The sequence below is a fragment of the Erigeron canadensis genome, chromosome 7 (genome assembly GCF_010389155.1).
Source record: "Erigeron canadensis isolate Cc75 chromosome 7, C_canadensis_v1, whole genome shotgun sequence".
Classification (NCBI taxonomy): Eukaryota; Viridiplantae; Streptophyta; class Magnoliopsida; order Asterales; family Asteraceae; genus Erigeron; species Erigeron canadensis.
In genome coordinates this window covers 24,854,045-24,881,726 of record NC_057767.1, presented here as the reverse complement: position 1 = coordinate 24,881,726, position 27,682 = coordinate 24,854,045, and the positions used below count along the sequence as shown (strand labels likewise).

Here is a 27,682-nt window from a genome sequence, read left to right as displayed (position 1 = left end):
GGGTTTTGACCAGTATTTGTGCTCCTTCAAATACCGTGACTATTATATTACACGCGCGTCTTGATTCCTCAAAAGCTGCTCCAAAACAACACATAACACCCGACCTGTTGTATAGTTGGTCCACCTGTGCCTTCTGTACCAGGGGCCTAAGAAACATCTCAACAATTTGGCAAGAAACAATATTGACCCATACACTTAACATTAGCGACATGAAAACTTAAGGTTACCAAAAAAAAATTAAAAACATTAGCGGTTTCAAAACGACAAGCTAATAGTCATTACATCCAGTCAAATTACTAAGCATTCTTTGGTACAAGTTGCAGCCAAAAGCTCCCCTATCCTAGTAGTCATTACATCCCGTCATATAAATAGGCAAACTTCGGTACAAGTTTGCAGCCAAATACACCTAACTTTAGTAACTCAATTCTTCAAGAAGTCCGTATCTTTGCTGCCTTCAGCCTAGCATGGAAAAAATTACCAGAATAAATTAAACAAGATCTAAATTTAGGGACCTGATGCTACAACTTCATTAAAGTTGTAATAGAACCTGTGTTGTTTAGCGAGATCAGACGCACATTCTTTATGTTCTATGAAAAGATTAGCCATGCGCTCTCGGTATGCTAACGCAGCTTGGAGTGGATCATCCACCTCTAAGCCCAACCCATGACTTAAACGATACAAAAATATACATTGAAACACACCACAGACCCCATACAAATGTCCTTGTCAACGGGTCATATCTTCTAGAAAAGGTTCAAATGTTATGTTGTACGACCGATTATCGATGCTTGCTTATTGAATACACCAACCTCTCAAGATATAAGGGTAGGTTTATTTGGACGTTGTTAAACATTCTGATAACTCCTGCTATGTCCGTTGGTACTTGTAGAGCTCCATGATAACTGTCATATATGGTAGGGAAAATTCCATAAAAAGGTAACCTATTTACATGAAATTCCTAATAAAGGTAACCTATTTTGTTTTCGTCTATTTAAAGGATCCTATTTTCAAAAAATTCCTAATAAAGGGTATATCGTTAGTTTTTGACAGACAGAGCTCGTTAAGTGCCACGTCAATGATGCCACGTATCAGTTTTGATGATGTGGCACTTGACTTTGACCGACTCATATATATTCATTGACTTTAGGCCGATAAAAGTCAATTGCCACGTCATCAAAACTGATGACGTGGCACTTAACGAACTTCGTCTGTCAAAAACTAACGATATACACTTTATTATGAATTTTTTGAATATAGGATCCTTTAAATAGACGAAAACAAAATAGGTTACCTTTAATAGGAATTTCGTGTAAATAGAATAAACCCTATATGGTAATGACCCCAGTTGGTATATCAAGGAGGTCGAGCGTCCAATGCTTATTGATTGTTGTTAATCGGAATGAATACCTATGGTTTACAGTACGCTTGTTACTTAAAGGGAATGAATAGCTATGCATGTGACTGTGTAAGTAAATATATGTATTTGCATACCCGGCGAGCTTCTCACCAGGACACTTTAAACCTACTGCCATTTCCATATAACTCGCTTACATCGCCCCTCATTAGAAGTGTCAAAAACCGGTTGTCAACCATACACCAATCTGGCCTGGTTTCGTTCAGATAATCAACCTATAATGATATATGTTGTTGACATGACAACGTAAGTATAATAATATTTGATTCAATATTTTTTATAAATTAATAGTCAATGGCATACAAATTCTAACCTCATCATGCAACCAACCATTTTGTAGAGACTGATGATCCAAGCAAAGTAAAGATTTCCAAAAGGATGGTCTTATGATTGTATCACGAGAAAAGAACAAATTCCATCCCTCAAGATTTCCCAAATTGTGCAAATCCAGTATTGATAACCCGGCACCGGGTATAGCTTTGATGGATCATCCCGTGTTAGATCCTATATATTAAAGAAGTTTACTAGAAGTTAATAAGTAGTAACAAGGCATTCAATATATACGCATAAAGTTAAAATAAATGACAATAAATATTTAGTTTAGTCAATATTTAGTTTACCGATCATACCTTGTTCAAAATTACAACTAGTTTGGAAAGTCAGGTCTAATCTGTGACTTGGTTGGTTATATCAGTTAGTGGAGCTGGGCAGACCTAGGATATTGAAACCTATATCTCTTACATAAAGTAATCACAGGTGGCTCTGCAAGAATTTTCACAAGAGAAATGACTCACCAAGTTACGATAAGTAACCATCTTGTACGGTTTTACTAGTAGATGACCATTTATTTGTCAGAGTAGCATCACATTCTGTCTTATGATACAACGAAATAACATGTTCATCATGAATGTGACACATTCAATATGGTGAAAGCATAGAGACTTGGGTAAGAATACATTTTAGTCTTGAACCAAACAACTAAGTATTATGAATCTATAGCAGAACACTGAAAGGTTTATGTCCCAGCTGCTGTTTCTTTAGAAAGAGAATTGATGAAGTTCAAGAAACCTAAATTAATTGTGCACATCTGTTTCGTTTAATGTATATAAGAAATTGTACATAATACTGTATTACAACTTTTACCCTTTACGAAGAAAGCAAATTCCCTGCTGCTAACTAGAAGTGACCATTTATAAGAACACAACATATTACTAGGAAACCAATGTGGATAAACATCACCACCTAGCCAGTTACATAGTGTTTTAATCATCTGACTCTCCATGTACATTACATAAAGATTTCAATAGCATTTAAAAAAGGTTTTTGTGATCTCCAAACGTAAGGAATCTAGTACCTTCAGCAAAACCTAAAGCAGGATAACATCTCTTTATTGCTGTTTGTCACAGAAGTGTATGCAGATCCTAGTTATGCATCATACAAGGCACTGAACTTTGTTTCAGGATTTACAACTATATTCACACCTCGGGTATCTTTTTGACCACTCATCAAGTTTTTCTGGTTTAAAATTTTCATCTTTGTGAATTGTATGAGATGCAGGCAGCTTTGAAGATTATAGAAGTGTATATGGAAGGGTATTGACGGGATTGGGAGCTTTCTTCTGAAAGAGATACCCGTACTAAAGGTGGCTGGTATGTATCTTATTAACACTAATCATTCAGAAAAAAGGTTTGTCCATCTGAACTGCAGCAATGGAACCTATATGTATATTTATAGAAGCTTAGTTTTTGAGCTAAAGTTTTAAAAAAATTCACCAGAAAACCAACGTGTTGCTAGTCATGCTGTGGTGGCAGTTTTTGACCTAAGCAACATCTCATACATTCACAAGGTGAGTCTCCTCATGCTATGCAGTACTATAATTATCTCTAGCAGCCCCACACATTTTGACAGCTTTACTAGAATTCAATTACAATGGTTTAAGTAGTACCTCAATCCAAGGTGTCACCGGGCACGGCATATAAGACTGCACCAATGCCTTCAATTTGTTGAAATCTTTCTTCATGTACCCGGGCAACGATGCCTCGGTAATATCTACAGGTTCTCCTCTTTTAAAAGCAGTGAACTTTTCTTCTTCATCATGGGTGGATGGTTTACTCACATTAGCACTATTCCAAGGAAAACTTGACTTCCTTTTCCTTGCTTCTAAATCTGCCCCAAACCTTTGGTAATGGTGTGACTTTTTGAATTCTTCCTCAGTGATGAAAGGCTTCTGTTCGTCTGATTGTGTTAAGATCTCCCATAAACGATTTTTATTCAAGATATAAACAGCTTCTTCCTGTTCATAAGCAATAAGAGCATTGAAAAACATATTAGGACATGCATATAATAAAATAAAAGATGTTTTCTAGTAATTTGTTATGCACGAAAACCTTAACAGGTGGTGGCTTCGGGCAAAGTCCTATTCCTGTGTCGGCAATATCCTGTCATTGATTCACAACATTGATTAACAACGGCTAAATTCTCAACCAAAACATCATCACACGTATCACTTTGATATGAATATACGGATCTCATTCGAGTGTCTACTAGATCAACTATACCCTTAATCTAATCAAGTTTTCCAGCGAGCTCATTTGCACTTGAACATAACCCCTATAAATTATGCAGCTAGGCTACATTTTCCCGGTCAACAACCTCTTCATTTTGTTCCTCCATGTGTTTCTACATATGTAAAACAGTATAAAAAAAGGCTTTTCGTTTAATAAACAAATTTGTATAGGACAAGTTTACCAAACCTTAACTTCATCGATTAGTTCATTTAGCCCAACACCTAAAGGCAACTAACATACTAGACACATAGACCGACTCCAACATTTTACCCATATTGTGTGCAAAGTCATACATCATCCATTCATACTTCAAAGAGTAGGAAAATTAACCAGTTTTTGCATTTCATGAAATAATTTGTATCTTTATTTTTTTGGCAAGGAGGGTTACCTGTAAATTTATATTGATGAAAAATACTAATTTAAAGTACAAGCATGGAAAAACCCTTGGGAAATAAAAGCCATGTTAGGTTATTTTAGTCCATGTTATCAAGTATCACTTACTGTCTTTGAAACAGTTCTCGAAATATTATTCAGAGTGCTCATTCAAATGTTTAATTAGTGCATAATATATGTAAAAAAGAATAGAGTAAGCATGCATAAATAAGCATTGTGTATGAGCGACTTATATATTCATCCGACAAAGAATACGGGATCCATTTACATCCATGATAAACAAATTTTTATAGGACAAGTTTACCAAACCTTATGTTCATTGAGCAATTCATCCAACATGAGCCAATCACCATCCTCTTCTTTCTGTATGTATGACAACATATATGAAAAAAACTATACATTCACTTAAACATATGACTAGATATTTTCTTACTTCTTTGTGCATTATCATACCTAAACTTTTTGCTCAAGAGCGGATACACGGTCCTTTAGATTACGCAATTCAGGAACTCTTGGACCTGGGTGTACTTGACTTTTTGATTCACTCCTAGTGTCGGCCAGGGAAGCCTATTAAAATAGGCAGAACTCAAGATGTACCGTTCTTGTGCACGCTCATTATCCTTAGCTTGTAAAGGATGTATCGGTGGTCGAAGCTACAAAGAAAAATGTATTTACCCATTAGTAAAAATTAATATATATATTAAGATATAGATGCAATCACTAACTAGTAGCATTCCATGAAATTTTCTAACCAGCAAGCATTTAGAAATAAGTTGTAATCTTACATTATGAATGCTACTTAAAAATTCAACACAATCTTCTTTCACATGAAACATGGATAACTTTCTCGAACCAAGTGCTCTTGGGATCATGGCATAATCATGTTCCCAGCAACACACATGCTAAGCAATTGTCTCTAGTATCCAAATCTAAAATAAAGTATGTATAAACACATTAAAATAAATTCACTAATGTATTTATTTTTGTAAAGTTGTTATAAAAGTTTTATTTCATCACCTTAAATGCCCATAAAAATCCGGTAAAAGTTAATATTGACATCTTTGGCTTTGTAGTATTGTCAGAAAGTTGACAGTTGATATCCATTCTCTTTTTTGCATTCTTTAAGCTTGTATACGTGTTTGGGCCACACATATGAGCCCCCATGCAAAACTATTCCATGCATTTAGATCTTCCACCAATCTTAGTAAATACTTTGACACGACATATGTATGCTCTCGCCCGGTAAATATCAATTCTAAACATATGACCAGACATACGTATAGCATCTTCATCTCCAAGATCAGCAAACCGGTTACTATTAAACAAGTTTGTAATTAGGGTAAATTACTTTGACTCAAAAAATCTAAAAACTCGGTCTTTAGATGGAATATCACCACGTGCATACGGCCAGGGGCGGATGCAACCTTATAAAGGTGGGGGAGATAGACCCCAGCCAAAAGTAGCCCAAACTCTAGGATTTTGATACATGAAGTAAATTGAACCCAGCCCAAATAAGAGTCTAATAAACAAATTATCCATGTCTTCCTTAATGCCGTTACAACTTATATGTCTAGTTCGTATATTGCGTAATATTTGTATAATATGTTATTAGTACAATATATATATAATATGTATAATATGTTATTATAGTGTAGAATATGTATCTGTATGGTATGTTACTACAATAGTCTAGTATAACTGAAAGTCCCTTTTGCCACCGGATCACACGAGATTAAGTATCTAATGTATAAGCGCAGAAAATCTTATACACTAGCAATCAACACAATATATGATCAAGAACACAAGTGGACAAACTGGAACTGTATATTACTTCGGTAAATGCAATTACAAGTTCGAAATATGAAAATGTGAAACGAAAAACCAACTAAGAGATCAACCTTAAACATAAGGTGTAATCTCTATTTATACTAAAACTTAATGGACTAAACAGACCTAGAATTTCATGGACCAAAGCCCATCTTGGACATCACACGAGCTCGACCTGGTCAAAGGTCGAGCTTGACTTGGTCAACAGTCGAGCTTGACTTGGTCAAAAGTCAAGGTTGACTTTATTATACATCCATTCTCCAAAATTTCATTTTTAACAAAATATTCGGCTTAAACTTCTTCATCGGAACTTCTTTTAAGCATTGAATTTCATTAAAAACCACTCGTCCTTTCGGCTTCTTAGTAATCGGGTCGACTTCATTTGGCTTAATCAACCGTTGACCCTTCTGAGGACGAAAATTCTGAAAATTACCGGTACTTGTTTCATATTTCATCATATCAACAAGATGATCAGCACGTGGACTTTTACTATAAAAAAGGAACTTTTGTAATATCAACAAAATCCCTTTTCGGTAAAGTACTCAATGCTATCTTATTTGGTCTAAAATACATCACCCCAGAAGTTCTTTTCACAGCAAACACACGTATTTCATAATCCCAAAAGAAACTCAAAATACGTCCACCAGTGCTTGGTAATGAAGAATCTTTCAACTTGTTTATGTAAAGAATCTTTGAAGCTTTCTTAATCTTCCGTTCAGAACATTCTTCATCAGTGATTCCTTCACGAAAAAACTTTCTTTCGTATCTTTCTACTCAGAGAATCTTTAGTGGCCTTTACAGATTTAGTTTGTTGATAAACAACTTCAACAACATCAGCCACAACATCTTCAGTACCAATGATCTCATCATTAGAGATGATTTGATCTAAGTCCACTTCCTTATCAACAGGAAGGCCTTCAGATACCCTTTCACTTCCTACTGCTTTAGAAGTCTCAACCTCATCATCAAGGATAACAACATGAGATTTTCCAGAGCTCCTTTTGCTTCTAGATGCATCAGACTCCCCCTGAGTGGTAGCAACACCTCGAGCATGAGATGTCGAGCACTTTGGCATCTCACGACCTCTAGATTCATTAGGATCATCGTCTTTATCATTCGGCCGATCATTACCAGAAGAATACCCAACCTTACAAGCATCAGAAGGGATCACTACTCTCCCCCTAGATGCCAAAGCTGCGAGTCGATCTTCAAAATACTTTATCCAGCTAGTAACTTTATCAAGTGTATCCCAATGACTGTTTATCGACTGTTGATGAGCAACTAGTGTTTCATTTAATTTTCCAAGCAAAGTCTTTGCCTCTTTTACTCTATCTAGGCTCATAGTTTTCATCCTCTTCTTTAGAATCGTTGCGCTTTCGTTTTTCCACTGGTGACACAGGAATCACTTCTTCCATATACATACCCTGAAGGAGTACTAGCATCACTTGAAAGAGAAGTGGAAACAGAATATGGAACCAAACCAAGACGAGTGATTGACGGACCAATACTAGTAGAAGGTCCAACAGTAGAACCAAAACCAGGAGTAGAAAAATCAAGCCCAAGGAAGGCTGCATCAGAACCCCAATCAACAGATTTATCCAAGCCAGCACTGTCAGTAAAGAAATCACCATCCGGTATAGATAAGTGACATATCAAGAAGAGGTCAATCATCCTCAAGAACATGATCAAGAAAAGCATCTACAGGATCAGGAGGTCTATGCACTGGATGGTCTCGATAGTGTATGTCGACAACAACATAAACAATATGTACCTCGGGAACAACAGCCTAATCAGGTAACGGAATCTGAGGATCACAGTAGCAGGATCTGGTATTTGACCCCGAGGAGCAACAAAATCATCATCCTCCCAGCCATCATCAACAGGCGCAACATAATGCACATCCACCAAATGACCAAACAACGGCACCCGTAGTTCTTCATCAGTTCTACCATTATCATGAGAAGTCATGGTATGAAAGATACGTGTCCCAACAAACATTAACCTTCAACAATTTGCCGACAGGCATCAAACCAGGCAACCGATCATTAATGATAGCGGTGATAAATCTCGGATACATCAAAAACCGACTATCAAGAGCTGTAGAAATATTTGACCGAAGATTCTCCCACAAAAACTTAGCAAAACTGAACGGTTTATTGTAAGTGAGAGCTATCATCATGGAGAACTCTCGTCCATTCAAAGAATCAAAACCGCTTTTCTTCTGTCCAAAGCAAGAAACAATGATATGAGCAAAAAATCTCCATTGCTCAAAGAAACCAGGTTTCTTGATACCTTTGTTCTTAGTAAACGTAGAAAGATATCCCATTCTATCTTCAGCACCATTTCGCAAAGTCAAAGGAAATTCAATCCTTTCATCAAACTGAGCCGCATCTCCAAGCTGTAGTGCTGAACACATCTCTTGCATAGTAAAAGTCAGCTCTCTACCATTTACAACCGCCCGGATGTAAGCCTGATTACCATCTCGAGCAGGATGATATGTAACACTAGTCCAGAAATCATTAACATAACGTTCCCAAATAACTGGATTCATAGAAATCAAATGGCGTATACGAGAACGTTGCAAAAACCGCATCAACGGATGATATGCTTCAGGAGTCTGATCTTCCATAAATGGATCGTACACACAATTATGAAGAGTCACAAACCGTAGTGCCAAATACAATCAAGACAAACAAACAAAAATGCACCAAAACAAAAATATAAGAAATACAATTCAAATTATTCTTTAAAAACACATAGTTTTCACAAAAGAATAAAAATAACAGCAAATACAATCAATGACTATCACAGTCCATTCATATACTTAATTAACGAAAACGTGCAAAACATAAATTTTGACAAAATCCCAGTTTTGATTTTTTTTTTTTAGATAAAAAACAACCCATCATTGTAAGTCAGAACCTAAAATTATTTAAGTCTACAAATCTCAAACTTAATTGACCCAATTCAAACCAAAACTGAAGTGAGTTTTCAAGTTTAAAATTAGTACAAGTCTAGATCTAAACTTAAATAAGATTACAAGTTTCTTACAAAAACAAAACAAAACCTAAAATTGTTCAAATTTACAAGTCGCAAACTTGATTGACATAACCTGAACCAAAACCCAAATGAGTTTTCAGGTTCAAAATTAATACAAGTCGAGACCTAAACTTAAATAAGATTACAAGTTTCTTACAAAAAAAAAAAAAACCCTAAAATTGTTCAAATTTACAAGTCGCAAACTTGATTGACATAACCTGAACCAAAACCCAAATGAGTTTTCAGGTTCAAAATTAATACAAGTCGAGACCTAAACTTGACCAACTTTACAAGTTTCGTATAGTTTAGGTTAAAAAATAAACCTCTTATGCAAATCACAAACAGTTCAAAGTCACTAGCATATTTAACAATTTCAATAGAAGATAAAAGAAGGAAGAAAAAATAGGTTAATCAAATACAAGAATGATTGCCATTCAAAAAAACCTTTACATCCATGCCGTAAGTTGATCAGGAGGTGGTCATTTTCAAACGGTGTTGATTCACTATATATTTGAAGTTGAAGAAGCAAAAAGAGAGAAAGGTGAGAGAACAGAAGATACGATCACATGTTCACATATATATGATATATATGTAGTAATAAAAAATGAAATGAATGAAGGGTTGAGGTTTACAGCAGGCCAATATCAAATTTGAGGTTTACAGCTAGCAAGCCCTATCAAATTTAATCCTTTTGTTAAATATATATATATCTTTTCCATATATTTTAAATATTACTCCGTACCTATTACTGATATATTGCTAAAAGTGTATTATAAAGAGTTATATATATATATATATATATATATATAATAAAATATATGAAAGGTAAAACACATTAATTTTAATACCTACAGAATATTGAAAGTTAAATAGTTTTTTTTATGACTATTGACTTATTTTATTATGATATTGGTAATATATATAAATTTTTTAAAATATATTTCTTTATAATTTATAGTCTCCGTTATAACGCCGTTATAACTCCGCGAAAGGGAATTTAACCTTAAAGGTCACTAGCCATCGAATCACCGTGAAGCGTTATTTACAACCTTGTATATATATGTATGTGTCGTGTATATATATACATATACATTTGTGTTTTAAAATTTGTTACTTGATCCATTAGTTATTAACTTGTATTTTTATTAGACATTTATACACTTATTAAGCATTTTTATGTACCTATTAGTTTATAAATATACTTTGAGATGGTCATTTTTATTTTCTTGTCATTTACTTAAATTTTGCTTGGTGATTAAATTGTTGAACATTTTTAAGAATTCTTGATTGTTATCTCAATTTGTAAGTCTTACATTATTATTTATATAACTTAATTGATTAACAACAAAATTTTTGTTCAATGGTATTTTTATTAAATTTAATTTAGAACTAAATAATAGTTTTAGATTGCTAATTTAGGGGCATTATCTACTAGCTTCTAATATAACTATGGCTTGCAAGATCATAGGCAACTAACTAGCACATATATAATATTAAAAATGAGGGTTGTTATAGACGTTGCAGCAGAAAGTGCCTGGTCGGGATACCCAAAATTCTATAGTCGGGGCACGGGTTACATTTTTTATATGTTCGTTCTAATTCTTACTCAATTTCAAATATAAAATGATACGAACGTCTTATATTAAAATAATAATCATGGATAAATAACAGGTACACATCATCAAAAATTAAGAACATCAAATTCCAATGCGAAAGTGTTGAAACAACACCGTAAAAAAAGGCTTAAATTCATTACATGGATGTATAAAGAATGTAATAACGCTTTCTAAATTGTGATTCTCTACAACTTTTTTTTTTTAAATCCTAATAAGAAAAAGTATTATGAAACTAATATTAAAGTTTCAAAAGTATGAAATTATACCTAGCAAGTAATTCTGAACCTCAAAAACACGTCTACAGTCAAGTCTTTAGAACCCGATGATGTTGAATAAGACGCCATTGAAGGTTTGCTATACTAATCTTGATAAACCTCATCTTTTCTAGTGATAAAGCTCCTGTAACACAATGAAAAGATACCTATTTTTCAAAACTTTGTGTAAAGTTTATGTTAAATTAATTTGCTGGTGTTAGACAAGATGGAAAAAAAACCTGAAAAAAGAAATATTATAATAAAATGTCTATTTTTATAAAGAAGAAAAACCTAACCTTAAACAAAATTACTTTTAGATACAAAGCAAAAGAAGTAAATTAATAATCAGTGATTAGAGAAGATACATAACAAATATGCGTCAATACCTTTGAAATTTTTCGGATCGATGCAAAGTATGAGAAACCTCTTAAATACTCAGACAAACAAAATCTTCAAAATAGATTTTGAATCTAAAAACAAGAAAGGAGGAGAAAGAAGGAATACAACAATTGGGTTTTAAACCAATCAGATCAAGGAACAAACACCGTGGTCTGCTAGCCTCCGGCCATCGTCCTCAGCTGCCACAATTTTATCTATATTTAGGAAAAAGAAAAAAACACAAGAACCTAATTTTGTTTTCTTTTTCTCGTTCCAAAAAAACACAGAATAAAAAATGGGAAGTATATATTGGTATGAGGAGGTTGGCGGCTGTGGTGTTTAAACCGTCGATAGGTTAGATTGAAATTGAAGTATGCATATGTTTCTCTCTTTTTTTATGTGTCCATTAATTGTACTGTATTTTTTATCCATTATTGTATGGATTTATGTATATTATATATTATAATAAGATAACAATAATTAATAATGTATATAATGTATAATAGGTTGTTTTTCAAATAATATGCGGGTAAAACATATTAAATTGTCGTTATAACTTATAACATAATTAATAGTTATTGTTGGAGTTAAGTTGTTCATAGAAAAATCTAATTTGAAGATGACAAACAAATTAAGAAATGCTTAACTCTTTGGTTTGTAGCTAAGTCAGCTTGTACTGATCCAAGTTGAATCAGCCTAAACATCTTCAATGTAAAGATAATAAGATGGTGTCATTCAAACTACATCAATTAGAAGATAAGAACTTGGTCTAAAGTCAAAGATGAAGATCAAGGATGGAAGGCCAAGTTGATGGGTGGAAGTCAACTTAGTTCTTACAGTCAGCTTGGAAGGTACTATACAGCTTAGAATATTGCAAGTGCTCTAATGTTGTTATACAACTTTGTATAAACATCACCTATCTAGATAAGCATTAGAAAGAACATTCTAGAATATCATTCGGTGATTGTAAACATTATACGAGGTGTCTATTGTCATGTGCCTGCACAATCATGCTTTGAAAGCATATGAGGAACATAAAGGACGGTGTTACTCTCACCTGGTACTGATCATGCAAAAGTCGTTGGATCAACACGTGTGGAAGACAATGGACAGCATATAAGGCATGGTTGATGCCTATATAAACCTGCATTAGAGACTCAAGAGTGTGTGCATCCATAATATTAACTCATACAACGATTAGACCTTTAGCTTGCATCTTTTGTACTCAGCTTAGGCTAGTAGAGTTAATATACAGAGTTATAACTTGCTTATAAATAAGATATGTTAAAATTTGATAATAATATTTTTTTTTAAAATATTGTGTATCGAAATCTTTTTTGATATGGAATTAATCTTAAAAGTGGTCGGCCGCTGAACGTTATATACAAATTTGGGTAAGATCATTACATAAAAAATCAAAAGGAAGTATTTTGCATATCTTATACATAGTGTAGAAGTTCATGGTGAAAGAAAAAAAAGATAGTAGAGTATTTTTACATTTTAGAAGTTATAGCCCAATCTCAAATACTGGTGGAAGTGAAGTTGGACTTGAAGTTGTTAGCTTCAACCTAAAACTTGAAGCTTTTTTAATGAAACTGAGACTTTTTATATAATAGAAGTTTTTTTTTTTTCTCAAAATCATAGATCTTGATACTCTTAAAAACTTGCTAACAAACATACCCATAGTGACAAAATAAATGTGTCTAAATATATAGGTATATATAGGTTTTTAGATGTTTTTAGATGAACAATTAGTTTTAATGATTCAGATTTCAAACATTTAAATCACCTTTCAACATTTTAAACCGACACTTAGATTTAGACACAAATCTTATGAAAAATAAAGAGGCCTAAATGAAAATCGATGGAGTCGTCGGAGATAGTTTCAAATTGATAAAACGAAAAGAGAAGAAAAGCATAAATATTATAGTGTTTGGTAGTGGATCGATTATTTCCCAACATTTTAGTTTATTTATGGGCTTAATATATAAATATATAACTTAATGGGCTTAGAATATAAAATGGTATATCTTAGACAAATGATATATAGAAATATAATAGTATATTTAAAAAAAGAGAAAATTATCTGAGTAGTCAATTTTGAGGGTGTATGTCCAATTTATGACAACTTAAAAATAAGTGAATTATTTGGTCATAATTTCCTTACCACCTAATAGGGGTGAGTACGGTTCGGTTTGGGTCGGTTTTTGATTAAAATCGAGACCAAACCGTTATAATTCGGTTTTTAAAAACTAAAACCATTGGTTTTTGGTTTTAAGTTAATTTCGGTTCGACTTTTCAATTTTAGTTGATTTTTACCACTTGTGGTTGGGGTCAAATTGAGCTTGAATAGTCTATAAGTTTATATCATATAATTACACCATAATTAATTTCAACAGTTTTTCAAAAAAATATTAGCAACAATAACACTACAACAATGACAACAAATCCATAAAAGTAAGTTGTACAAACTTTAAACGAATTTTATATATAATTATTTATATCTTTTGCGCGTTGTTTAATTATACATTTATTAAAGCAAATCAATCTTGTTGTGTATTTTCACTTAAACATATAAATGATATTATTATATACATCTAAAAATGCAAATATATTAACATATTTACCAAAAATTAATAATAAAATGATATAAATATAAAATAAAGTAATCAATATATATAGTTTTAGTTCGGTTCGGTTTTTATGGTTCAGTTTTTCATTAGAAACCAAAACTGAACCATAACTTTCGGCTTTTAGATAACCAAAACCAATGGTTTTCGGTATTTTTGGTTCGGATTTTTCGGTTTTTATGGCTTTTACGGTTTTCGGTTTGGTTTTTGCTCACCCCTACCAATCAATATATGACACATGTCATTAAGTGGCTCCATCATACTATATTAGCTTTCACTTTATTATTTGTTTTATACATTGTGTCTTATAAGGACGAGGGTGCAGAGCCGATTTGTAGCCATTTGGCAAATTTTTAGCCAAACACAACTTGACATGTGTCTTCCTAAAACCTCTTTTTGTATCACCATAAACAATTAAAACCTTAATTGTATTTATTTCTTTGAAATAACTCATAGTTAATTCATCATTTTGTCTATATAATACTAACAAGTATATATATATATATACTAGCGTGTATCCGGTTGTGGAATGCACAACCCACTAAATAATTTTTCTTTATGTTTTGTCAATGACATATACATTAGACTATTCATAATCGTTTACCTATTTCGTTTTCATTTTTTATTGTCACGTCAACTTCACTTCCTCATCTCTTTCATCTTTTCTTTTTATATAGAACCATTAACTTACCTTTTGAAACCTTTTTTATCATGTTCTTTTTAACATCTTCACTTATCTTTATTGGTGATTTACCCTCCTTCATCTAGGCTTTAAGAATAGTATTTAGTAACACTAAGTAATCTAACTGGTGGCTCAGCTTTCGTCTCATGAGGGTTTTCTCGTGTCTTGGATTACTGTAATTGGCACGAGTTTTTTCACCTTTTAAGCCATGGGGGAATTATCTAGGTGTTGTTTACGTGTTTGTTGGCTCTTAAATAGCGTGTTTGCTTTTGTAATTGTATTGTAATTATCTTTTGTACTTTGGCTTTCTAGTACTTTGCTAGATCTTATTTATATTTATATACTTTGTCGTTCTAAAAAAAATTATTAACATTTAATTTAACTAAGTGATATTAACTATATTGTTGTATAATTTGTATTTATTTCATTTCTATTCGATATACATTTCAAATATTTTGACTTTTAGATTAATTTCACACTATTTGCATTTAGACTTTAACATTGATTTCATACTATTTCAATTCCATTTCACTATTTTTGTTAGACACTTGAGCATTCTTTTTTTCTTTTGTAATTCATTTTTGTTTTTATTTAAAAAAAATTTTATAAATAAATAACACTTATATATATATATATATATATATATATAAAGAAGGAAGTGAAGGTAGTACTGTTAAGTACTTAAGTTAGGTGAAATCCCTCTCACATGCCAATTTTGTAATCTATTAAAAACATGAGGTCAGGCACATTATTTATTTATTATATATTTATAAATTAAAAAATCAGCTTGTAAGAGGTCAAACCTAATTAGCTGTGTGATAATACCACCTTCACTTTTCTTAATATATATAGAGAATTTTTGGTTGTGCAACCCACAAAAAGTAATATACAAATGATATATTAAACATATTGTATAAATTTAATGTTATGTGTATTGTATTTTGTAACAAACATTTTTATTTTAATATAGGTTTTTTGATGTTTGGTTTGCAAAGACCACATTTTTAGTGTGAAGCTTTCACTGGTTTATTTTTTTGAAGTAGTTTTAGTTTAATATCAATAAACACATAACTTCTAATATAAAAGAAAAAAAAAACTTTTAACTTGTGTCTTTTCAAAATCAGGATCCTAACTTTTAATCTAACCTAATAAAATAATATTACTTATTTCTGTTTTTCATTTTAAATTAATAACCATATATATCAATTTACGTTACTTCTATATCTATTACTTGCTACAAGTGTAGATTAAAAATAGTAAAATACAATATATAGTGATATCTACCTATACAAATAAGTCATGTTCATCAAGACCATACTTCACTATCAACCGTCCAACAAAGTCTTTCAATAGTCTTGTTTGACCATACTTGTCCAACCAAAACCACACTCCAATTGACTCCATCATTGTCTAGTCCAGTCTAAAATGTTTAAATAGGCTACCAACATAACTATTCAATATTCATCCATAGTTTGTTTGATTTGTTCATCAATATTTTGCCATGATAAACTTGTTTAAAGAAAAATGACAAATATTTTATCAATCTTGAAACCAATGTACAAAGATTGATCCAAATACACAATTAACATTTTTTCATTTCAATGTATTTTTAAAAAGCATTATGAAAAAAACATTGTTAGTTTAATAATAACAGATCAAAAGCAACACACATGTAGAAGTAACCTTCTTGAAATTGACACCTTAAATTTGAAAAAGAAAAATGTTAGTTATTTTGATATGTAAATAAAAGGAATTCCATACGACAACCATATACATACATTATATTGTAAGGCTAGATAAACTCACAAACATCAAAGTAATTATTGAGACCTTCAAAACTACATACTGTTGTACAAAAATTATTCTTAGAAACTCATGTAATTTTGAATTCCTTTTTAGAAACACAAAAGTATAAAAAAAAAACTAATAAGCCACAAAGACGCATATTCAAGAATCAAGATAGCCCAACCATATATTAAAAGGCATAACAAGCTTAAAACGTTGCTTAACAATATAAATAAATTGGTTTATTTTGGCAACATGCCTCTTTTTAATGTTATTATATATACAACGTTGCAAAAAATAATTTGCATTACCATTAATTAAATTAAATTCATCAACTCATTACTATGCTAACAACTCATTCAGTGTCACAACTTTTAATTCCAAAAATACAACAAACAATTACAAATATTAATCTTATATATCAAATAAATAAATAAAACAAATAATAAATCAGGAAACATTAAAATATAACTTAAACAACACCATTAAAAAACTAAACCAACCATGAGAAAAGAAAGCCCCATATCATAAAGAACTAACACTTGAAAGTAAACGAAACAAAAAAAAAATTATAGAATTTAAGTTGCATTTTTTTTCCCTTTCAATATAGGTTTAATATCCTTCACATGTCACAACTTACAACAAATCAACAATGCTATTTAAATCTACCAAAAAATCATAAAATTGGTACAACAAAGTTTCAATTGTTCACAAAAACTTGGAAAGAAACAACACTTTCTACCTAGCCTGAAAATTTGGATCTTTCTTCTTTTTATCATATTTATTTATGTATGAATAGGTATTAGGTAGATATATGGAGTATAAAAAAAGATGTTTGGTCATATCTTATAATCGAAACAATAACTTATGATATTAAAAATAAAGTAAAACGAAATTATAGAAAAAATATATTGTTAAAAAAATACCTCTCAAAAGTGAAATCATGGTCTAAATCCTGCATAAAACATTTAACTGTAGGTTAAATGTGAGTAATGTTTGTTAAGATTATGAAAAAAGGACATGTTTTGAAAAAAAAATCTTAAAAGAAAAAAAGAGAAATGGGTATGTTAGTGAAAGAGAAAGTGAAAGCATAGATGATGAAAAAGTGGTTATATATAATCCCATAAATTATTGGTTGGAAAAAAAGTAAATTAATAATGACTAAATAGTGTTGTTGTACTCTGACTTGGCTTCATTTTATGAACTTAAAAGCTATTTTGCAGTATAGATGAATGGATTGTTAAAAAGATATATATATATATATATATATATATATATATATATATATATATATATATATATATATATATATATAAAATATATAATAGTGTCCAACTATTTAAGGCCATGTGGCATTTTTTTTGAGAAATCCACAGTTAAAAAATGTGTCTCTCTATAATATAGGTAGATATATATATCATTTTTTTTACCACCATAAACAATAAAAACCTTAATGAGTTATTTCAAAGAAATACATACAATTAAGGTTCTATTGTTATGATGATTAAAAAAAGGTTTTAAATGATTTCAATAACTATATAAATTTAAAATTAATCATAAAATATCTAAAATGAAATTCAATATTCAAATTTATTTTAAAATATTCTAAACCTCTTTTTATATCACCACAAACAAGTTATATTTTTGAAAAACTCTTTTTGATGTATCTTTGCTAATAGACAAAGTATATATGCCCGTATATGCATAACCATATAATATACAATTGATATTAATTTTTTCAAATTCATCAATCACTACAAACAATATTGCATTTGTTCACATTTTTAATGAGTGTGAACAAATTAAAAAATTTGTTACGCTTTTTTGTGTGTAAAAATATATAAAAATAAAAGTGTGTATAAATTTCTCTACACTAAAAAGTGTGTATGATGTGACTTAATATATACATATTTCCCACATGGTTTTTAGGTAATTTTATGCTTAGTTATTAGTTATTTGTATGTACTTTCGATATTTTATGGTATGTACGAGTGGTTTTAGGTCCATAGAAGGTTCATGGAAGAAAATGGCTGAAAATGACTTAAGAAATGAAGAAATGATGTTCGTAGATGTAACGGGTGAAAGACATGTCGAAAAAGGATGTTAAAACGAAAATTTCATGAGTTCCAGAGCTTAACTCCCGTTAAACAAACCTTAACTGTCGTCAAAAGGGAAAGTGGAATTAAACTGCTCGCTAATGGGCGTTAGAACCAGACTAACGGTCGTTAGGATCTGAAGGGCTGATTTTGAAAGGAAATGGTTGACGGGCGTTAGAAATACCTAATGGCCGTTAAGAGGATCAAGGAACATGGCGTTTGTAACGACAGTTACAACTTCTACAACGGGAGTTACATCTGTCTTAATAGGTGTTACAAATCCTTAACGGGAGTTAGTGTCTGAAGGACGAAAATTGCAAAGAATTGTAGTTAGCCCGTGTAACGGGCGTTAGCCATCAGTAACGATCGTCAACCTCTGAAATCATATATATACTCTCTTATTCCTTATGGACGAATCTATGTCACTTTTTACTATTTCGAAACCCTAGAAACACGAAAAACGAAGGAGAAGCTTTTGTAGGTCGATTTCTTATCTTCTATTTGTTCAAGAATATCAATTTTTATTCAAGGATTCATTATTTCCTTCCAAATTCATCAAAATTATCGGTACAATATGATTTCTTTTAATACTATTTGTGTTTTCTTGGTTACTATGAGTGGCTAAATCTTCTTTGCACCCGCTTGGGTAGTGAACATGTCATAGGGTAATTTGATGTTACTTGCAATTGTTGAACAAGATTTTTATGTATAATCGAAGATCCGCATTTATTTGAGTTTAAATATTGTTTTTATCTTTTATATTTATTGCTTGATAATTTTAATTAGAAGTTCGGAAGAAATTTATGTCATTTTTAATTGGTTTATGAAACGGCTAATCGGTCTATAATTAACCTAAAGTCGTTGGAGTTCGGAAGAAACTAACGATAAAGATTTCAAACAATTAAATTCACTTCAAATGTGTAAACACTTATGATAGAGAAATCTGATTAGGTGAATAAGCAGTTCGGAAGAAAGCTTTTTAAGGTTAAATCGTAAAAATCAACTCAGGTTCTTAATGCTTAATTATTTTGAATAGAAATTATATGCGGAAGCGATAACTATATTTAGAGCAATTAAAGAGTCAAGTATAACGGAAGTTCGTCTTGTCTATCCTTTGTGTCGTTCAACAAATGCAAGTAATGTTTAGACCCGATGATTGACATGTGATCTGATCTAAATATGTGTCCTTTAATTATTATTGTCATACAAAATCATTTTTCACTATCGTTTGAGGGCGATTACTGCCCCGATTATACCGGAATTCTTGCGATTAATCTTTCGGGATTACTAACTTTTCTCTAACTTTTGCAACGTTGCAATTCAGTCACAAAACCCTCTTTCATTTGAATTACTTTATTGGTAACAATTTCTTAATAAGTCTTTGTGTTCAACCCCGGTTTACCAAGTAAACTATACTGCATGCCTGCATACGATCGGGTACACTGCCTGCAAGTGTGTAGTATACAGTAGCTAGGTATTTTATGTTTATAAATTTAAGACTGGAAAATAAACATCAGTGTAGAACAAAAAGTTCACACTTTTTAGTGTGAACTTTCATAATCATTTTGTAACACCTCATTTGTCTACGGTAACTAAAAAGTTAGCATGAACAAATTAGATGTTACAAAATAATTATAAAAGAACTTTTGTCAAGTTGTCTCAAGGAATATTAATGTTGAGAAGAAAAAAAATGAAGAAAAAAATAGATCATTAGTTCTCTTTAAACATTAAAAAAGTGACATGTGATATCCATTAATTTTCTTTTCTAATCTTGCCTCTTGATTTTTCCACGTGTTATCATTTTATGATTAGAAGGATTATATGGCTATTTGGTTAGGAGGATTAATCATTTCCCATTTATTATACGAGTATCTATACAACTTATACACACAAGAAAAGAAAAAAGAAAGTATCAAAAAGGAATATTAAGATATGGTATAGAAGGGCTAACTTGACGTTTGAACATACAAAAGGACTAAAACTATTAAGTTGTATAAAATACACGTAGGGCTTCTGGATTCTTCGGTCCTTATCCACAATACAGTAATAATAGTAGGAATACATTCTTTCTCTTACCCTATTTTCACATTATCCTCGTGATTTGCGCCGCATTTAATTAAAAAACAAAAAAGTAACTTTTATTTCCATAAAAACAACTAAAAAAGTGTGTATATATATAAATATTTACATTAATGTAAATTATGCAATGCCACCTGTGTATATGTATTTAAAATCTTTAGATTTATTGATACTTGAAGAAATGATCTGCATAAATATTTGAAGTTATTAAAATCTTTAGAGTTATTTAAAATTTTTATAGTTATTAAAATCTCACAAATAAAAAAATATCATAGTTGTATTTATATCATTTGGAATAAACTCATTTTTAATGTATTTTTGGTAGAAACTAAAATTGAAATCAATGGTAGTTTTTTACGAATATGTGAAATATATATATATATATATATATATATATTTAAATAAGAAAGATATTAACAATTACTAACCAATGTATGAAATTGTTTTTATTATATGGGCTATTTTATCAAATGCAAATAGTTGTGTATAAAAAGTAGATAAATAAAATAAAGAAACGGTAAAAAAAATTTTTTTTAAAACAAATAAAATAGAATCAACATTTAGAAAAACTTTATAAAATAAAGAAACTTTATAAATTCATATGATTTTTGTGGGAGAAGATGACAAAAACTAATATGTGGAGCTCATCAAAACACTATCATTTAATCGATTATTGGTATTTCTTACCATATAGATTAGCCGTTAGGATGTCTTGACCATTATGATAATTATTTTAGTAGGTGTCTATATTTATTTATTTTATAGAAAATGTGATTTACTGATGCGCCACATATTTTTTAACTTGGTAAAACTAATGGTCTTGAATTGTATTAATAGTTGATGTAATACTTCTTAGATTTTAAGTGTCCATGATTTTTTATTCTGTCAAGTGTCAACACACGGTACTTATTGTGTTGATGAGAGAATTTTAATTTAAGAGTTTGTTAACGGGTGCCCCATAAGCATTGTATAGTAAGCAATTAATTATCTGACTTTTTTCCTGTATCAATTTTACCCTTTCTATGAAAGCTGTTTAACTACTTCGTATAATACCTCTAAATTTATCTATATTTTTATTTCTACACTTCTATAATTCTATACTATCTATTAAAGATAATAGACCCGGTTGAAAATTACACAAGAGAATTTGACTAAACTACCCTCCCCTCTATTTTACAAGTCCAAAATGTTATTTCACGCCTCACACCTCCCCCCCCCCCAACCGGCCCTCCCCCCTCTGTAACACCCCGCTAAAGCGGAATATACGGGATGCACAGATAAGCACAATTGCACACAGTACAAGTTTCAACACAACCAATAACATTAAGAAAAAAAAAGAAGTATGATAGTTATTACAGAACATGGGATCTACCCAGAATAGTCAATGAACAAAAGACAGAACAATTGTCTTTAAGTACCGAAGTCTTGAACTGAACAAGCAAAGGAAAGTCTTCACATCTCCTGATTTGAATGCTCGAACAATCGCCAAATGAATGAGCTTAAAGAGGAAGACTCCTATGCTAAAGATCTACTTAGCCTAGCCTGAAAAACATGTAAGTTCAAAAGGTCAACTACGAAAGTAGTTGGTGAGATTCACATAACGTACACTTTAGTTTACATATATGTATATATGTATAATAAGATCAAGATCATTTTATTTGTACATTGAACCAAAGTACTTTGTAATAGTAGAAAAGTAAGAACTAGGTCATAAGATCTGCACGTTTAACATAAGTACTTGATAATAGGAAGAACAGTACAAGAATATAATGAACTGTAAATATATATTGTCATTGCTAACCCGATTGGCCAGAACTGAACTATAGTGAAGATATGCTCATAATATTCAAGTACGTCAAGTAAGATCTAGGTCAGAACAAGAACATATAATATGCATCCTCCAGAACTGCGGAGAATGAGGGTGGGCCTACCCTAAACAGCGCTGTCCATAATTACCTACGGTTCAAAACCTGAACTGTGGGATATGAATTGATAGCAATGAACAAGAACTGAACAAGTACAAGTAAGAACTAGAACATGATCATGAACAAGTACAGTGACATAAATGTATTTAAGGATCCTGCCCATTTAAGACTTAAATACTCTTTGTTAACAATTAAAAATCATATCATAAGTATCTCATAAGTTCGTATAATAGTACGTAAAATAGCTGAAGAACATATGTACAGGTACAAAATAGTTTTCATGCTTCAGTCCCCGATAAAAGAACTTGAACAAAATGTACGAAAGAAGGATTAGTGAACTCACAGTGGTCTGGTACTAGCACAGTTTATAAGTTCAGAGAACAAGCACAGAGATAGATATGTTATATCTATCGAAATCCAAGCACGTCTTGATGAAAGCCTAAGTACATGTCATTGATCATAAATAAGTACGCATATTAGTTCATGTGATTAATTATTCACTGAAATGTCCTTAATGAACTGATGATTTGGTCCTTTGAAGATCTTTGAACGTTTTGACTAAAAAGAGTTTGAATGAACTTTAAGTACTCGAACTGGACTCGATCTGAACGTCTTTGAACTCACACATAAGTGATTACAATGTTAATGAGTTGAATGTGTCTTTACTAATGAACTTTAGCCTTAAGAACTTAATTTGATTGTTCATAGAACTTGTACTTTAATGATTACGATGAATCATGACTTTAATGTACTTGGTCAATGATCGAACAATGATCATAGCTAGGACTCGAGTTTGTACTAGTCTTGACATGTTTGTAAGCCTTTAGTGTACATGATCGTATTGTAATGAAGCTAGGAACTAGTCTAGGAGTTATGTACAAGATCTGATCGATTTATGATTAAGTATGACAAGTTATAAGTGCAAGATCGTTTTAGGGTTTCAAAGTCGTCCTAGGGTTCCAAGACACAAGATCATCCTAGATGACTAGGCACAAGATTGTTTTAGATTAACTAGATCAAGATCGTTTTATAGGACAAGGCTCAAGATTGTTTTGGGTGTCAAGCTCAGGATCGTTTCAAGGTATCTAGCTCAAGATCGTTTCAAGGTGTCTAGCTCAAGATCGTTTCAAGGTGTCTAGCTCAAGATTGTTTTACCTTCAGTCAAGCAAGATCGTTTCACATGATTAAGTACAAGATCAAGATCATTTTCGATTCAAGAACACATATTGAGCGAAACCGATCTTAGAAGATCAGTTACCCAGGAGTGTACCAACACAACATCACAACGCAATCACCACACGAGATCAAACGAGCAAGCATGAAAGAACAAGAGGCTGCCCTAGGACGGTCTTGGTGACCAAGATCGTCCTAGTGCAAAGTTCAAGATCGTTTTATGCCCCAAAACGGGCTGAACAAGATGAGTGCACAAATGAACGACTAGATCGATTCCAGGACTTGTTTGGACATAACACTAGTACGTATATGCACAATAACATCATTTACTAACACATTTACTGGTTTTCGAGATCAAATATCACATGGACAAGTTGTGACTTCATGAACAAGTTGTACCTTCACTTTCAAAAATGGGTTTTGTAGATTAAAACATGTTATGACCCAAATTTGTTCACACAAATGTTATTAAACACATTTAGACACAAACCCATTAACTATTAACACGATTTTCATTAAAAAATTGGACCAAATCATCAAGAACATGAACTTGAAAAAGTACACTTTTAATTTGATCAAAAACTCATCAAATGTTGTTGTTACCTGAGAAATGGTTCAAGAAGTATGTTTTGATTATCACAAGGATGCTAAAAGTACAAACGATTTTGATTTAACAATCCAAAATCAAAAGATGCTCTTGTGTGTGTTTTAAGGTGTTTTTATGTGTGTTTTAGTGAGAGAGAGGTGAAAGAGGAAGAAGATGAATAGTGGTTGTTTCTCTCACTAGGGTTCTCCATCTCTTTCTATTTATACCTTCCCATAATAAATGAACTCAATAAATGCAAGGACTATTTGCGAACATTTTGAACTAGAACTTTTATGAACACGAACGTTTACGAACCGAACTTTAATATTTCATCGTACTTAATCATAAACTCGTCATGTAAACCAAGATTTAAGATCAAATTGACCTTCATATGAGCATATAATTGAGTCTAAAGCACGTCAAAAACTTAAATAAATTGAACTGTCTAGCCGTTTTAACGGCGAAAATACGATTCAAGGAACTTATTTAGAGCATTTCTAAGACGGTTGTTACACCCTCTCTCATTCTCTCTCTTATTCTACCGTAATCACCAACACCACTGTCGTTGACTACCACCACCGTCTTCGATTATCACAACCGTCAAAACTGTATGAAGAACCTGATTCATTGGTAAATCTTTATCGTTTCTTTCTTCAATTTAGTTTTCAATATATTTGTCCAATTGTTCTTCACATGCCAGATTTTTTATTTTGTCAATTTACTTTTAGATTTGGGGGAAATAACCGACGCCGCTGTCATCAATAACCATCTCCGCCATCAACGGTTTCATCAAGAAATATAATACGGCTAATGTTTTTGCCAATATTATAAGTAATATATATTGAATCTAGGAGACAGTAAATAAACCATTTTGCGACCCATTTGATGTGGGACCAGGTTACTACCATGTGTGAGAATTCTTTGTGATATGGGCTCGGGTCACTTCAAGTTTCATTGGAAAAAATATTAATTAGCGTGTATAAAACTTGCCTAGAATGATCAAGTGGAATTCTTTGTGATAGAGAGTTCATTAGCTTTCCCAAACACCCCTTTTGTTTTAGAGTGTTCACTAGCTTGTATAAAAAGGTTTATGTTTTTTACTTATAAAACTAATTGGCAGATTATATAAAACCTTATTTTGTTTTTGTGCAGAGGATCAATTGTACTTATGTGAGAAGAAATTATTGTTTTGAATACTAATTCTTGAATTATTCAATGAGGGTATGATATGATTTGTTTAAATTGTGTACTATTATATGTGTGATCTTACACTTAGATGAATTGTTACTTATAATTGCATATTTGGTTAACTGCCCGTAGACCATGGTTTTGAAATGCCACTTTCATGACTTTTGCAAAGATACGGAGATACTATTGCTCTTGACTTAACTGATAAGGTAAGAGCTTGCCAAAACATTAATTACAAGTTACTTTTTTTTTTTTTTTGTTAAACTTCATGATAGGATCCAAACTTCACCATAGTATTCTTTATATGATGTTGTTCACTTGTTTGGACAAATATATTGAAAGTTAAATTAAAAAAAATGAAACAACAAGGATTTACCATCGAATTAGGTTCTTCATACAGTTTTGTCGGTGGTGATAATCAAAGATGGTGGTGGTAGTCAACGACGGTGGTGTTGGTGATTAATCATAGCAGTGGTGATGGCCGGCAGGTGGTGTTAATATGATGGTTGATCGGATTAGGGTAGAATAAGAGAGAGAATGAGAGAGGGGGAGGGTCGAAGGGGGGGATTGAGGCGTGAAATAACATTTTGGACGTGTAAAGTAGAGGGAGGGTAGTTTAGTCAAATTCTCTTGTGTAACTTTCAACAGGGTCTATTTTCTTTAATAAATAATATAGAAGTATAGATGATACATATTTTTAGGTTGATCTCGCAATAGAAGATGTTGAGCAAAAAGAGATACATGATAATATGTTGGATAAGTATAATGGGTCGCATGTTGGAATATTTTTGCCTTTACAAGAACAAGGTCATCGATGTTATACTCCATATGCATTCAACAAACTTCAAGTGCAAATAAGAAAAGCATTTCAATACCCGGTTCAAGAAGAAAATAACATTACTTTTACCATCAAACATCATAAAACAGCTCGGTGGCACAAGGTTTCTTGGGATGGTAAAGTGGCTAACTGTACTTGCAAGCATTTTGAATTTGGTTGTGTCGTCATATCTTAAGCGTTCTTCACAAAGATTGTTTCAAAATTCCTAGCACTTATTGGCTTTCTTGATGGAGCCGAGAAGAAGTTAAATTTGATGACCGTGTTCTTTCCAACGAACAAACAACTCATATAGGTTCAACATCTACAAACAAATGTGAGTTTCCTTCTATCTCTATAGAGCAAGTACAATGTCCTCCTATTTCAAAAACAAAAGGCCGACTAAAGAATAAACAAATGAAAGGTGGGAAAGAGTTGATGAAAGAAGTAAGACATTGTGGACTTTGCAAGTGCGTTGGTCACAATATTAGTCGATGTCTAGAAAAGGAGAATTTCAATGATGCGAACCAAGTCGCGAAAAAGAAAAAGAAAATATTTACAAAAGATGAAGTTAATCCTATTTTCTGTTTGAAATTCTGAAACTATTATTCTGTTCCTTTATTTGTTTTTTTTGTTTGCGAACTATGCCTGGAACAATCTCTGTTCTTTTATTTATTTCAACAAATGATACATTTTATATTTTGAATAACAAATTCCAAGAAAAACAAAAAAGATTGAACAAATGATACAAGGGGTGGTTTGTAATCCTTGGTCAAACAAAATCAAAATGCAAAGAATTGTAGGCTAACTATTTATTTTATTGGAATATATCTATATCTATACTCATTTATAAAAATTATCACACCCCTCATTTTTAAAAATAGTTACACAATAGTTACATACATAATTACTAAATTATCCTTAATAAACACTTACTATCGAAAGAGTTTTAAGAAATACCAAATTTGCCCTTAATGAATTAATTTACACTCTAAAATTTTATTTTAATCATTAACACTTTAAGCCTTTATCTTCTAAAAATTTCCACTAGTACAATTATATCAACCTACACTGCTTGACACTGCCACTACCACCAACTAGTACATCACCGATACCACTAGACCGTCTTCTCCACCACCGCCGCTGCATTGCGTGGGTACCATGCTCATTATATATTAATTATAAAAATATATAAAGAAAGGGTAAAATTGGTACAAGGAAAAAATCATAGATAAC

At 31.7% G+C, this 27,682-nt stretch overlaps 1 long non-coding RNA gene across 4 annotated transcripts; it reads right to left on the bottom strand.

Annotated features, from left to right (window-relative positions):
• Positions 1–223: 223 nt before the first annotated feature.
• Positions 224–11,845, bottom strand: LOC122607640. 4 transcript variants are annotated; one of them, XR_006325073.1, is made up of 12 exons: positions 11,497–11,845; positions 11,123–11,255; positions 4,828–5,027; positions 4,684–4,737; positions 3,802–3,852; positions 3,360–3,707; positions 2,044–2,176; positions 1,728–1,918; positions 1,492–1,629; positions 1,292–1,407; positions 548–902; positions 224–459 (listed from the first exon to the last, which is right to left on the bottom strand). It is a non-coding gene; the product is annotated as an uncharacterized LOC122607640 (long non-coding RNA). The 4 variants fall into 4 exon arrangements; XR_006325072.1 differs by lacking the exon at positions 2,044–2,176 and having other exon boundaries at positions 11,497–11,843; XR_006325074.1 differs by lacking the exon at positions 2,044–2,176 and having other exon boundaries at positions 1,341–1,407; positions 11,497–11,843.
• Positions 11,846–27,682: the final 15,837 nt, after the last annotated feature.